At 42.6% G+C, this 14,196-nt stretch overlaps 1 protein-coding gene across 6 annotated transcripts in view; it reads right to left on the bottom strand.

Annotated features, from left to right (window-relative positions):
* DISP1 (dispatched RND transporter family member 1) overlaps nt 1–14,196 on the bottom strand; it is a 96,876-nt gene that overhangs the window by 75,869 nt on the left and 6,811 nt on the right. Inside the window, exon 1 of one of the 6 annotated variants that reach the window (XM_077340277.1) lies at nt 9,242–9,265. The exons of 4 other annotated variants lie outside the window; for them this stretch is intronic. The gene's annotated coding sequence lies outside the window, so the exon portion shown is untranslated. Of the gene's footprint in view, nt 1–8,226; nt 8,467–9,241; nt 9,266–14,196 lie in introns of those variants that run through there. One more of the 6 variants, XM_077340288.1, reaches the window with a different exon arrangement.

Below are 14,196 nucleotides of genomic sequence, written 5' to 3'. Positions count from 1 at the left end.
AAGTTGTCCTCGTTGCACAACCCATTTCTTAAATCACATCAAGAAGCCTATCCCATGACAGTTTTGAATGACTGATAGCCGGTGGTCCCAAATCACCCACCCCCCAATCTGTTACATCTAAGATGAGGGCAATGACTGAGTTCTGCTTGGCCATGCAGCCTGAGCTTGGAAGGGGAGGAGGCTTACAGCATGTAACTCCACTGCCTGCTTTGCACTGCCACCTCAGTGGGCATCCGTGAACTTCTACAGAACATAGAGCATCAAGCACAGGACCCCATCAGTCCTCCAGCCTCCTGGGGGTGCTGCTCTGTTTGTTGAAAGCTGGGTCTGAAGTCTATCCTGCCTTCACTCATAGGAGATGTGCTGGCTAAAAAACCTCCATCTCCTAACCAAAATGGACTACTGGGTATTTATCATGAAGGGTCCTTCTCCTCTGAGAAGACATCTTGATATAGGGTGATTCCCACTGTTTCATCAAGGACGGCGGGTACTAACTTTCATCATCCTGTCTTCAGCCTCATGGGAGACATCTTCTCCAGTTTGATGACTCCATCAGGAGTTTAGACAGATTAGTGTAGTGCTTAAGAGTGATGGTCTCTAATCTGGAGAACCAGGTTTGATCCTTCACTCCTCCACCAGCCGGGTAATCTCAGTTCTCTCAGCCTCACCTACCTTATAGGGTATCTGTTGTGAGGAGAGGAAGGGAAGGAGACTGTAAGCCACTTAGATAGGTCTTCGGGTAGTAAAAAGTGGGGTACAAAAAGCTTTTCATCTTCTTTGTGCTTGCTGGAGTAGCCTGTTTGAAAATTAGCCTGTCTCTCTGCCTCTGAGTCAGAGGATGTGTCTAAATCCCAGGCCTACTGCTAAAGGTTATTTCTCGTTATGCTTTTTTACATGCACCAAGGGGTTGGCCACATGTGGGCCATGACACTCTTCTTGGCAATCTCCCTTGTGCCCATGGTCTCTCCTCCTGACAAAAAAAAAAAATCATGCTCTTGCAGGTGTGGCATTCATAAAATTGCTGCAGCATACTTTCCTGTTCTCAGTAGCTGAAAAGATTAAAAGACATTTGCAGGGCTCTATTTTTTTGTCAGTCTGCACTCCCAGGGTCTATGAGAGAGGGGGAAGAGGGTGAGATTCAATTAATAGGGTGGGAAGAGGAGGAAGAGAAACAGAAAGTAGATGAGATAACGCAGGTTCCATTTGCCTAGCTACACTCCCTTCTGAGGCAGGAAACCAACTGGAGAGGGTGACTCCCATGAGGTGCAAGACTGAAAATTAGTTCCTGCTTTGACAGGAAATCACCTTATCGAGATGTCATCTGCCTCAGAGGGAGCACAGCTACTTCTCATAGGCAGATAAGCTCCCATCACCAAAAGACATGACACAGATGGTTTAGATCAGCGGTCTGCAACCTTTTGCAGGCCGCAGACCGCTGCGCTGGGGTGTGGGGAGAGGGCGATCCAGGGCCCCGAACACGCGTGGCAGCCCCTGGCGCAAACTTGCATGGAGCTGCAGTAATTCCTATCCAGTTTTTCAAAAGACTGTAAACATTGGGAAGTGCCATACTTTCATCCTGAAATTCAATGTCAAGAAGACATTGCTGTACAATGGCCTTTTGTTGTTGTTAGGTGCGAAGTCGTGTCCAACCCATCGCGACCCCATGGACAATGATCCTCCAGGCCTTCCTGTCCTCTACCATTCCCTGGAGTCCATTCAAGTTTGTACCTACTGCTTCAGTGACTCCATCCAGCCACCTCATTCTCTGTCGTCCCCTTCTTCTTTTGCCCTCGATCGCACCCAGCATTAGGCTCTTCTCCAGGGAGTCCTTCCTTCTCATGAGGTGGCCAAAGTATTTGAGTTTCATCTTCAGGATCTGGCCTTCTAAGGACTGACTGGTTTGTTCGCCTTCCAGTCCAAGGGACTCGCAAGAGTCTTCTCCAGCACCAGAGTTCAAAAGCCTCAATTCTTTGATGCTCAGACTTCCTTATGGTCCAACTTTTGCAGCCATACATTACAACTGGGAATACCATAGCCTTGACTAAACGCACTTTTGTTGGCAGGGTGACGTCTCTGCTTTTTAGGATGCTGTCTAGATTTGCCATAGCTTTCCTCCCCAGGAGCAAGCGTCTTAATTTCTTTGCTGCAGTCCCCATCTGCAGTGATCTTGGAGCCCAGGAAAATAAAATAAAATCTGTCACTATCTCCATTTCTTCCCCATAAGACAATGGCCTTAGCTGGCTTAAATCTAAGTTCTATTAGCTGTTCTGGGTCAAGGTATGGATTTTTAAAATCTTTTTAAAATCTTTAAATGTGCAGGGTCAAGTGTCCAATTGGGAGGCGCGCAAAGTGTGCCTCCCTGTTGGACACTTGGCCCATCTCCCAGCCGCCGCTCCACAGGCTCCACTCCTCCTGAGCAGCCATCCTGCACGGATGGCTGCCAGGGAGGACCCTCGCCCCACTTCCCTGGGCTTTGGGGACATTGCTTCCCCTCCACCGACGGAGGGTACGCCTCACGCTGCCCTCCACGCTGTCCTCCCTTTCCCTACCTTACCTCTCCTTTTCCTCGCTCTTCCTCCGGGACCCCTCACTTACTTTGCCCTGCTGGTACAGGGCCGCTTCCCCGGACCCCTGCCAGCACCCCACATAAAGCCCACGCTCCCTGCTAACGCCCATTGTATTCACACTACAATGGGCTTTATTCCTAGTATATATAATAATTTTGGTATTCCAAGGGATATGGGACGAAACTGCAATAAATTTTAGGATTAAACCATTCAGGTAGAGATGAATTTTCAGTCAATAATTGAAGGTTACCAACTAGGCATGGGTTTCTACCTTCAATAAGCCAGCTTCTTGATGTATAATGGCATTTGGAGTAAATTTGAGGGTTTTATATAAGGCTCTTAGGCCCATTATGCACGGGCCCATTATTGTTGATTCATCAGAGTGGTTCAGTGGTTAGAGTGTGAGGGTGACAGAGGGAAGACCTGGGTTCAGATCTATACATCCAGTGGCACTTGCAGGGTAAGCTTGAACCAAGTCATACTCCCTCGGGCCAACTTAATTCACATGGCTGCTGCTAGGATAAAACAGATGACAGAGAACCATGAATGCCACTCTGACAGAATAAAATAAAAATAGAATTATTAAAATGCATTAAATAGTCTTTGAATATCACATTGCTTTTATACATCTGCTTTAGCTCTGGAAATATAGCATTAAGGCTGCTACCTAAAAAGGACAAGCTCGAAGACACAGAGCATGCTAAATTAGCTGTGTAGTTCTATACAACAATTTTTTTTACAAGATTCATCATAATTCTCTTGAGTTGCAACTACAAAAAATTAAAACTCAGAATCAAAAGAGTATAGCATATATTACATACCCTGCTCATGTTTTTCATATAGCTCATGCTGAAGTGTTAACACATCTGTTTTTTAGGGTCGAAGTAGATCAACCAGAAATGTCATAGAAAAAATGCACACCAAACAAAATCCTGCAATCGATTATTGGGTCAAACAGAGGTTTGCCAGGTTTAACTACTGCAATCAATTTTTGCCTTCCATAACATTTTTTGAATGGCACAGTATTCTAGCCAGCTGTTGAATATACAAGGCAGTGAACATTTGGCATAGGATCTAAGATAACAAAGAAATCCATTAAGGGTTCTATTATGTTCTAGAGCATTTCCATCTTAAATATCATTCAGAGTTGTCCAATACTGTTTGTGAAGATTTATAATTTTAAATTTTTGCTTACTGAGATTTAAAATTTTTATTATACTATTTCAAATGTATTAAAATTTTAAAATGAGTTTTAGATTAGTGTTTAAGAGTAGCTTAAAAGTAGTACCCTATATATGCCTAAAAGTTTGTTTCCAACGGTTTATCACCACTTAATTCAGCCAACTTCATTCTTCCCCTGCTAATTGTCCTTTAAATTTCAGCTTTCTGTAAAAATTGTTCATATTAAAAAATCTGAAAATACATCTGTTTACTGCTAGCAAAAAGGAATTTCTGACAACTGGTGCAGGCAAGAAAAGAGTAATTTCTGCTAATCCTCACCACCATAATTGCAGGAATGGACACCATACCCAGTGTTATTCTTGGGGTGTAAGGAGATTTTCATTTCATGGGCAGAAGTTTATTCACAAACAGCCCTTGGAATTCTATGCATTTATTTAAAATACTTCAATAGTATTGTGTGTCAAAATGCTAGTTTTCTTCCATTACAAAGTCCTGCAAAGTTTGAACTCTGCTCCTCTTACTCTGGCCATCATACCATCATCACAGCATGTCTAAAAATGGACAGAGTCTCTGGCTTAGTTTTCACAGAGAGTGGATGAGGTAGTAAGCTGCCTGGAATATACAGCTTTAAAATACAAGCCTTGGCTCTCCTCCATATGAAAATATTCCCTGCAGGCAGAAAACTAGCATGTCAGAAAGGAGGATTCTGACTTTGTTTTTCATAAAAGAGATCTTTTTACATCATTATGGGCAAGTTTTCAATCCTGTGAGCCCTCAACTGCAGTCAACTCATCTACTGCTTGTAAGAAGTAGGCTGCCATGGCTGCCAACATGATTGCGAATTCAATTTTCTTCTTCCTGGAGTTCCTAAAAGCCCAAATAACTTGTGAAGGTAATCTATGTTTAAACTAGAACTTATGGGCTACAGGATAAGTGATGGTTTTTCCCATGAAAACCACCACCAATATGTACATCCCACGGGGCCGTCAGTATGTTACAGTTGAATGGAGGTTCTCATCATTATTATATTGTTTTATGACTGTATTGCTATTGTTCAGTTAATCATGTTATTTGTACTGTTTTTCTCCAATTCCATGTAAACTGCAACTGAGCCTCAGGGGAGGGCAGTATATAAATATAAATATAATAAATGAATAAAATAAATAAAATAGGAAGATTCATAAACTCCATGAATCTGATATGCCTTAACAGGTTATTTCTTCTGAACAAAAACTTAGAAATATAAATGTTATGTGTGAAGACTATGTTGAGTTCAAGTAGATTTTCCCCCTCCAAGATACAACAAATTATTAAAGGGCTTACAACATTTATAAAGTTACTGTTATACAAAAGAGAGCAACGAGAGCTGTCCCTATCTTCTAATTCTTCTCCTAGGCTAAAAATCCATTAAGCCATTTAAAGTAGTGATCCCCAACCTGTGGGCTGCGGACCACATGTGGTCCTTCGACTAATTGGAGGTGGGCCGCGAAGGACGCCTCCCCCCCCCGGCCCTTTACTTCATCCCCCTCCCCGGCCCTTTACAACACACTTCGGGTGTCATTGTCTCCCATCACTCCCAGATGGGACTATCTCGTTGCAGAGAAACAAGCTCAGGGTTCCCATTGATTTGTCATCGTCATGAGTTAAAATTTCCATGAAAATAAAATGTTCCTTATGTTCATTGTTGTGGCGTGTCTGTATCTTATTTTGAAGGGATGTTTAAACATTACCATAGCGATCAGAGAGGTTAGGGCAGTGGTTGAGAGTAGAGGAGTAAACTAGCCCCCCACCGGGCCTCAGTAAAAGGCGTTGAGTGATCCCTGGTGAGTGGTCCCCGGCGTCGAGTGGTCCCCAGTGATAAAAAGGTTGGGGACCACTGATTTAATGCATGCAAAATATAATTTTTCTGCAACATCCATGAGCACAGTGTAGATGCTGTTTAAGTTATTAATATTCTTAATATTATAAATCATAATTTAGTTCTGCTCCTGCACAACAAACTAGTGTAAACGTGCCTCATTACATTTCCCATATAGAAGAAATGCAGTGGGAAACAAGTGGGAGAATTGTCAGAGCAAGGTTAGAGACTTTAAGGTAGCCTCTATCCAACCCAAATGCCCCAAAGTGTTATATTTCTAAAATCCAGCAAACTACCATTAAGATAGATAGCTTCAGTTTGATGCTGCATGAGAATGTATGTGGTTTCTGCCTTGAAATTAAAAATCCACAATCAAAACCATGAAACCAAACTATCAAAACATAGGATGAATATTGCCTGAGTTATATTAACATGTGTTTGCTTCAGAACAACCAAGTGATTCGAAAAATAGTTTCTTGGGGTTTTTTATTTTGCTGTAGTAACTCTGGGAATGCAAAAACTAAAGGCCCTAAATAAGTCACAGACATTTTTAAAACACTGCTTTAAGTTAGCTTTGGCCGGGGGAGGGGAACCTTCAAGCTATAAAAGCAGTGCAGGCAAAACAGTTCAGATGTGGATGCATGCCAAAGTGAAAACCTATATTTTAAGAGCTGTTTTGGACAAAGAAGCACATATGATGTGCAGGCTTGTCTGAAGTCAATGTGACACATTAGAAAGCAAGCAGGAACAAGTTTTGCAAATACAGCAGTCTCTCACAGAAGGTTGGTTCCAAAAATTGTACATCCGTATTCTTATGAATATTTACTAAGAAGAAAAAATTACTTCCAAGTTCAGACTTCTAGGGCCAGATGGTAAGTCTCTAAACATCTACATTAACTTTTCTATGGAATCAGACTGTATGGCACAAAACGAGTACAAAAGTTGTTCTACAGACATCTGAGTAATAACTACAGTAGAATTTAAGAACCCCATTGTTTAAAATAATGACAGACTCTGAGCATATACTTATTTTTATATAATTATAGTACTTCTAATCTGGCAAAATTTTGTCTTTGCAATTTAACTATACCACATTTACAATTCTTGGCAGTCTCAAGCAAAGCTCTCCCAGTATTTTACAATGCTAATCTGCACACATAGTAATTCCTCTTTTCTTTACTCAAGCTCTGCTGTTCTTCTTTTCAACTCAAGAGGATATAGTGCATTATGATAACTTGATACTTACTCCACACTATCACTATAAGGAAAATACAAGGAAAAAACTATTTAATCAACAAATTGATACATTTTCCCAGGCAAATAGTGTCTAGTGTAACCCTAATACAATGGCTGATGATACATAAAATGTGAACAGAGATATCATGAAATAGTTTGTAAGAGCTCTTCTGGACAAAGTACAAGAAGGCCCTGCAAAGCTTCATGTACACTGACAGCACAATATATATTAATAATAGTAACTCAAAGGACTTCACAATCATCATAATGATTCTTAAGACAATCTTTACAGTAAACTCACATCATTCCTATATTGTTAGGGGGAAGGGGAGCACCAAAACAGTAGATGCTTACTCAGGGTAATTTACCAAATCCACAGCTAAAGCAATACTTGAACTGGGAATTCTTAGCATACCATTTTACCCCAGCACTATACCAGCTGGTGTAGTGTTTTTTAAGAGAGGTAGCTCCCCACTCCTCCACATACAGCCAGCTGGGTGACCTTGGGCTAGTCATGGTCCTGATAGTACTGTTCTCACAGAGCAATGCCACCTACTTCAAAGAGTGTCTGTTGTGGGGAGAGGAAGGGAAGGTGACTGTAAGCCACTTCTGGTGGCTTCTGGTAGTGAAAAGCAGGGTCTGAAAACCAACTCTTCTTCATAACATGCTATCCCAGGCTTTCTTGAAACCTTGAGGTTTCTTTATGGCTCTGGGAGGATTTCCTGTAGGGATAGGAGTTAATTTTTATATATATTTTAAAATTCTTAAAACATTTATCTGGCGATGTGACCATATATAGTCATGTTGACCTGCCCCCCCCCCAAAAAAAAATGCCAGTGATGAGCCTGGAAATGGTGGGAAGAGGAGGAGCCCTAGGTGGGCATGTACACATACATGCTTCCCAACCATATTCTGACCAATTTTATCACTTCTCGAAGCCTGAAGAATATTCCAGTGGTTTCTCAATGTTAAAAAGGTTGGGAAAGGCTGTACTATCCACCACACACACACGCAGGTATGAGCACTCAACTATCCTTTTACAACATAGCACAAAGGAATCAAGCCTTAATACCATGAGATTAACTGACACAAAGGATAGAGATGGATTGGGTTTACCTGAAATCAGTTTGTGGCCTGTTGTCTAGATTAGATGAAATACATTGAAGAACAGAAGGTTGTTGGATTTAGAAGGGCATGATTTGATATACGGGTGGTATATTTATGGTATAACAAAACTAAGATTAATATAGAATTTAAAAACCATTTTATTAGATGTACCATGTTAATAAATATAAATTTCTGTCTGAAAACAACATTATGAATTTTCACATAGGATATTTTTACAGGCAAGGAATGATACTTAAAAGTAACTGGTTGACTTACGTCTCACAGGGGGACTGTACAATGAAAACAAGTGAAGACTTGATAGCAGAAGGATTTTCCTTCTGGAGAACGCTCAGCTGAAGATAGTCGGCTTCAAACACTAACAGCTCTGACTCCCTTCTCCCAGCTAGTAAGTGAAGACAGAAACTTACGCAGCACTATAGGAGAGGTGGAAATCTGCTCAACAGCAAACCCAGCATGTTTGCAGGATGCAGGTTCTGAGTGGCTGCAGAAGCAATCCACAGGCAAACTGCAAACTGATTTTAAGGCACACCCAGGAAGAATGTGGCATGGAAGTAACATGTAAAACTATGGCCGCCGAACTCCACCTGCATGCCTTGAATCTTCTGATGACACTGGACTGGAACCCTGACCTTGAACTTGGAAACTCCCTAACTGGCAGCTTGATGACAGGACTCTGACTTCTTGGCTAAGGTGACCAAATTGTCCCACTTTTGAAAGGACATCTGGGGGCACCTGGCAAATTGTAATGTTGAAATTTAAAAATATATATATATTAGAATACTATTTTTGCATTCTATGAAAATTTTTGTTGCTCCATATAGACCAAATTTTTAATCAAGACCTCCCCCCACCCCGGTCAATGGTATCCCGCTTTACCAATGTTAAAATCTGGTCACCTTATTCTTGGCTTGCTTTTGGACACTCCTAGTTCTGGTAATCCCCGGGTGTTGATTTCTCAGCTTGTTTATGACTCTGCTAATTGAGACACTCCTTTCAGTACAGTTCCTGGCTGCTGGAACTCTAGTTCGAGTTCAGACTGTGTTCAGCAACTGCTCCAGCTCAAGATCTCTCCTCTGAACCAGCACTGCTGCTGTGGCAGCAGCACACCTGATCTGCCCAGCCAGCAGAGTTATATTTCAAAATCATTAATAAAAGTTTATCCTCAAAAGTCTTAGTTCCATCAGAAAACTCAGAGAATAAAGCAAAAATCCATTGGCACTTTAAAGACTAATATTTATTTAATCACAAACTTTAATGAGTCAGTGCTTACTTCATTAACTCTTTGAAGTAGTCAGCCATTTTAACACTGCAGAAAACAGAAAGATGTCAGGGGATTAGAGTACAAACATACATCAAGTTAAAATAAGATCCAATGGGAAAAATAAACAACACTGCAACTAACAGTTGATAGATAGGCAAAGTGGGATTATCAAAAACTATATCTAGTGCAGGATAAAACATGATATATCTAATTTTTAATAGTGCAGACCTACAGCTGAATTAATTAGCATCTGTAAGGGGTAAGATGTGCTAAGCTATTAGGACCTATAGTGCCAGGCCCTTGTTGAGAACCACAGGGAGTTGAATGCTAAATCAGCATTTACTGTTGTATTTCCCTTTAAAATTTTTGTAGCAGAACAGAATGCAATGAGAGATAAAAAAAACATTAAACCGTTGGCTTCTGAATACTGCTATTTTTAATATCATTTGTGTTCATTTCTTATTTTGCAAATGAATTGACCTGTTTGTCTGCCTTGCTCCCTTCTCCTGGCAAGAATCTCTGCTGAATAACTGATTACCCATGATACATTAATGCAGATGTGTGGATTAAATGGGATGCCTCCCTGCCTAGGATCTGAGTCTTACAATCCAATTTAATGGTGGAAAACGAGCTCTGCTTAACTCACGTACCTGCATTCACATGTCACAAATAACATTTTTTTAAATCATGGCTAAATACAAAGTCTGACTACAAAAAAGAGCAGCTAGTAATGCATTCTCCAGAAATGTGAGTGAGCAAACACACATGTACAATCACATGAAACGATCCTGGTACAGACATAATTAAAATGTAGAGACTTTGGTAAGTACATAGTCGGAGCTGAGGCAGAAAATACAGTAGATGTTGGTGATAATAAGAGGATACATACAAGAAAACACCAACTCATTATTTTGATCAACATTGTCCACAAGCAACAGAGAACAATTTAAAAGATAAACTCTGTTCATTTTCCAAGAATCAGTCACACCTGGGTTTTTATACACATTTCAGTTATGAAAAGGAATTCACTAGTAAAATGGTACCATTTAAACTGCCATATTTGGAAACATATATCATTTACCTTTTAATACCACATTTTTGGTCCTGATAAAAAAAGAACAAGTCTTCAATCATTTAACAGTTATCTCTTGGTCAGTTGCTGCCAGTTTGGACTCCATCAATGTATATTTATAGTGAGGATTTTAGACTGAAATGTGCATTACTTTGCATTTCCCCATAAAGAACCTCATTTGCTCTGTTGATACCCACTCACCCATAGCTCCCTTTGGAATACCTTACAGCCCCTTCCTGGTTCTCACTAATTAAGGCACCATCTACAACCACTGTACAGATTCCTCCCAACTCTAATTAATGAACAAGATAAAAAGCACCTGACCTAATTCTGAGCCCTGCAATATCCCACAACTTATCCCCTTCCACTGTGAAAACTGCCCATTTATAATGTTATCTGTTAATTAGCCAATTTTTAATCCACAAGAGGGCTTGTCCTCTTAGCTCATGACTGCTGAGTTTATTTAGGAGCCTTTGATGAAGAACTTTATCAAAAGCATTCTGGATGTCTAGGTAAACAACATCTACTATGCCACTCTAATCCACATTTTTCACCCCTGAGATGGCGATCACCAAGAGGGGCAGTATAAAATAAAATTATAAGTAGTATAGTTTTTGGATGAGTAACCACCAGGTAACAGCAAATCACTTATGAACATCTCTTGCCATGAAAACCTTACAGGAGTCTCCATAAGTCAGCTGTGACTTGACAGCACTTTCCACCACCAAAACGTTGCCATTTTGCATGCAAATTGAAGTAAATAAATATATAATTTACACAGCGGGGGATTTTAATCTGGGTCTTCCAGATCCTAATTCACTAAAACCTTAATGGACTTATTCTGATACTTGCATAGTAAATTAGCTATTCAAGCCACCATATATTAGAACTTCCAAGAAAGTGAATTTCTATTACTCTTGTTTCAGAGTACAGATTCTGGAAAATATCCAATCAAAACCAACAGGCGGCTTTCAAGGTGTAGCAATTAGGATCTGGATGCAAAAACACACAAACATGTGATAAGCACATGTTTATGACAAGTTACTAGCAGATAATGATCCTAGATAATGTAATATTTCTCATTTTTACACTGGCAATTTAGATACTTCCTTAATGACCTACCTGTAATTAAGGTGACTGATTTTATATTACATTATTCTGTTTATGATGAGTGAAATAAGGTTAATAATCTAACAAACCTTTATAGTTCTAGTTTGATATTCCGTAAACAGAGCAGCCTGGATGGCCCAGGGTAGCCTAATCTTGTTAGATATTGGAAGCTAAGTAAGGTCGGCCCTGGTTAGTTCTTGGATAGGAGACCACCAAGGAAGTCAAGGGTCAATATGCAGAAGCAGGAAATGAAAACCTCTGGCTTTGAAAACCCATGTGAGGTTACCATAAGCCAACTGTGATTTGACTGCAGTTTCTACCCCCAAAAGTTATTTCTCATGAGAGTTAATACAAATGAAAAGTACTCTGGGATAATCACACTATTTGCCTGACCCACTCCAAGTGTATTATCAGCTTATTTTTAAACTATTCCAATCCATGTTGTTACATCATCAGATTATGGTTTCCTGTTTTCTGTCTATTAACTGACTGTACTGGCTTACAACAGTGACTCAAGAATCCAATTTTTTTTTAATTATTATTATTTTATTATTATATTTATATTTATACCCCGCCTCCCCCCGAAGGCTCGAGGCGGCTTACATAACCCCGTCCCCTAAAACCATAAAATGACAATAAAAACCAATAATTTACAGGAATTGTAACAGCGATGGCGTAATCTACTCATTTGCTCTCCGCATCCTCATCTACGGCGGGAGGTGATGCTCTCTACTGCCAGTTTGTGAGGGGGGGGGCTGATCTTCTTTCCGCCCGGCCTCAGTTATAAGCCTGGCGGAAGAGCTCCGTCTTACAGGCCCTGCGGAATGCAGGTAATTCCCGCAGGGCCCTCAGCTCTTCCGGGAGCTCATTCCACCAGGTTGGGGCCAGGACCGAAAAGGCCCTGGCCCTAGTCGAGGCCAGGCGGGCTTCCTTGGGGCCGGGAACGACCAGTAGGTTAGCCCCCGCAGAGTGTAAAGCCCTGCGGGGGATATAGGGCAAAAGGCGGTCCCTCATATATGCTGGGCCTAGACCACGGATGGCCTTGAAGGTCAAAACCAAAACCTTGAACCTGATCCGGAAGGCGACCGGTAACCAATGCAGCTGCCTCAGAACTGGCTGGATGTGAGCCCTCCATGGTGTAGCTGTGAGGATTCTAGCAGCCGCATTTTGGACGAGTTGCAGTTTCCGGATCAAGCCCAGAGGCAGGCCGGTGTAGAGTGAGTTACAGAAATCTAGTCTAGAGGTGACCGTCGCATGGATCACTGTGGCCAGGTGTTCGGAGGACAGATAGGGCACTAGTAGCCGAGCCTGGCGAAGATGGAAAAATGCCCGGCTAGCTACCTGTTTAACCTGTGCCTCGAGTGTTAGTGAGGCATCAATGGTCACCCCTAAATTCCTGGCCTGAGATGCGATATTAAGTTGCGTCCCGGCCAGAAAGGGTAAGCGCGCTTCCTGATCTGCCACCCTACGGCCAAACCACAGAACCTCCGTCTTGGAGGGGTTGAGTTTCAGGCGACTCTGCTCGAGCCATCCAGCTACGGCTTCCAAACATCTGGCAAATGGCTCTGGGGTGGCCATCCATGAGGAGAAAGAGCTGGGTGTCATCAGCGTACTGGTGGCAACCCAGCCCATAGCTCCGTACCAGTTGAGCCAGAGGGTGCATAAAGATGTTAAATAATGTAGGAGAGAGCACCGAGCCCTGTGGGAGCCCACAAGGGAGCCGGTAAGGGCCTGATACTTCCTCTCCCACGGCTACCCTCTGTGTCCGGTTTTGGAGGAAGGAGCGTATCCAGCGTAACGCTGTACCCCTTATCCCCGTACCGGCAAGGCGGCTCGCTAGCAGCTCGTGATCGACCACGTCAAACGCGGCCGACAGATCTAAAAGAACTAGCACAGCAGAGCCACCTCGGTCAAGCTGGCGACGGAGGTCATCCAACAAGGAGACCAACACAGTCTCCACCCCATGACCAGGGCGGAAACTAGACTGGTATGGATCGAGTGCCGAAGTATCTTCCAGGAACGCTAGGAGCTGGTCCGCCGCAGCCCTTTCCACCACCTTACCCAGGAACGCTAGATGCGCTACTGGGCGGTAGCTTGCAGGGTCATGTGGGTCCAGGGATGGCTTCTTGACGAGAGGGCACACCATCGCCTCCTTCAGCACCTCAGGAAACTCCCCCAACTGAAGAGAGCAGTTAACAATATCCCTGAGCTGCTCACCTATCCGTCCATCCCTCCCCTTAAGGAGCCAAGACGGACAGGGATCAAGGGGGCAGGTGGTTGCCCTCATCCTCCCCAGCAACCCGTCCACTTCGGATAAAGAGAGCCGCCTGAAGCCATCAAACGTTACCTCCAAAGGCGGCCAACGGGCCTCTAGTTCATTAACTGTATTAACTGTAGCTGGAAGGGAGTGGCGGAGCGACAAGACTTTATCCGCGAAATGGCTCGCAAATGCCTCACAGCTGATGGTCAAATTCCTACTATTTTGGCACCCATCTTCCAGGGCGGTAAGAGATCTAACAACCCTAAATAGTTGAGCTGGGCAAGAGCTAGCGGATGCAATTTCCGCGGCAAAGAAGTCACGTTTAGCCGCTTTCACTGCCATCTCATACGCCCTCATAAACGTGCGATGAGATGTTCTTGTAGCCTCGTCACGGGCCTTCCGCCACACTCGCTCTAGTCGTCTCAATTCCCTCTTCTTCTCCCGGAGCTCCCCAGTATACCAGGGTGCCCGTTTGAGTTGAGGGCAGAGAAGACGTCTAGGAGCAATCTCGTCTATGGCAGC

This window comes from Paroedura picta, chromosome 1, assembly GCF_049243985.1.
Source record: "Paroedura picta isolate Pp20150507F chromosome 1, Ppicta_v3.0, whole genome shotgun sequence".
Taxonomy (NCBI): Eukaryota; Metazoa; Chordata; class Lepidosauria; order Squamata; family Gekkonidae; genus Paroedura; species Paroedura picta.
The sequence above is the reverse complement of the archived record's forward strand: the minus strand, read 5'-3'. Positions and strand labels throughout refer to the sequence as shown.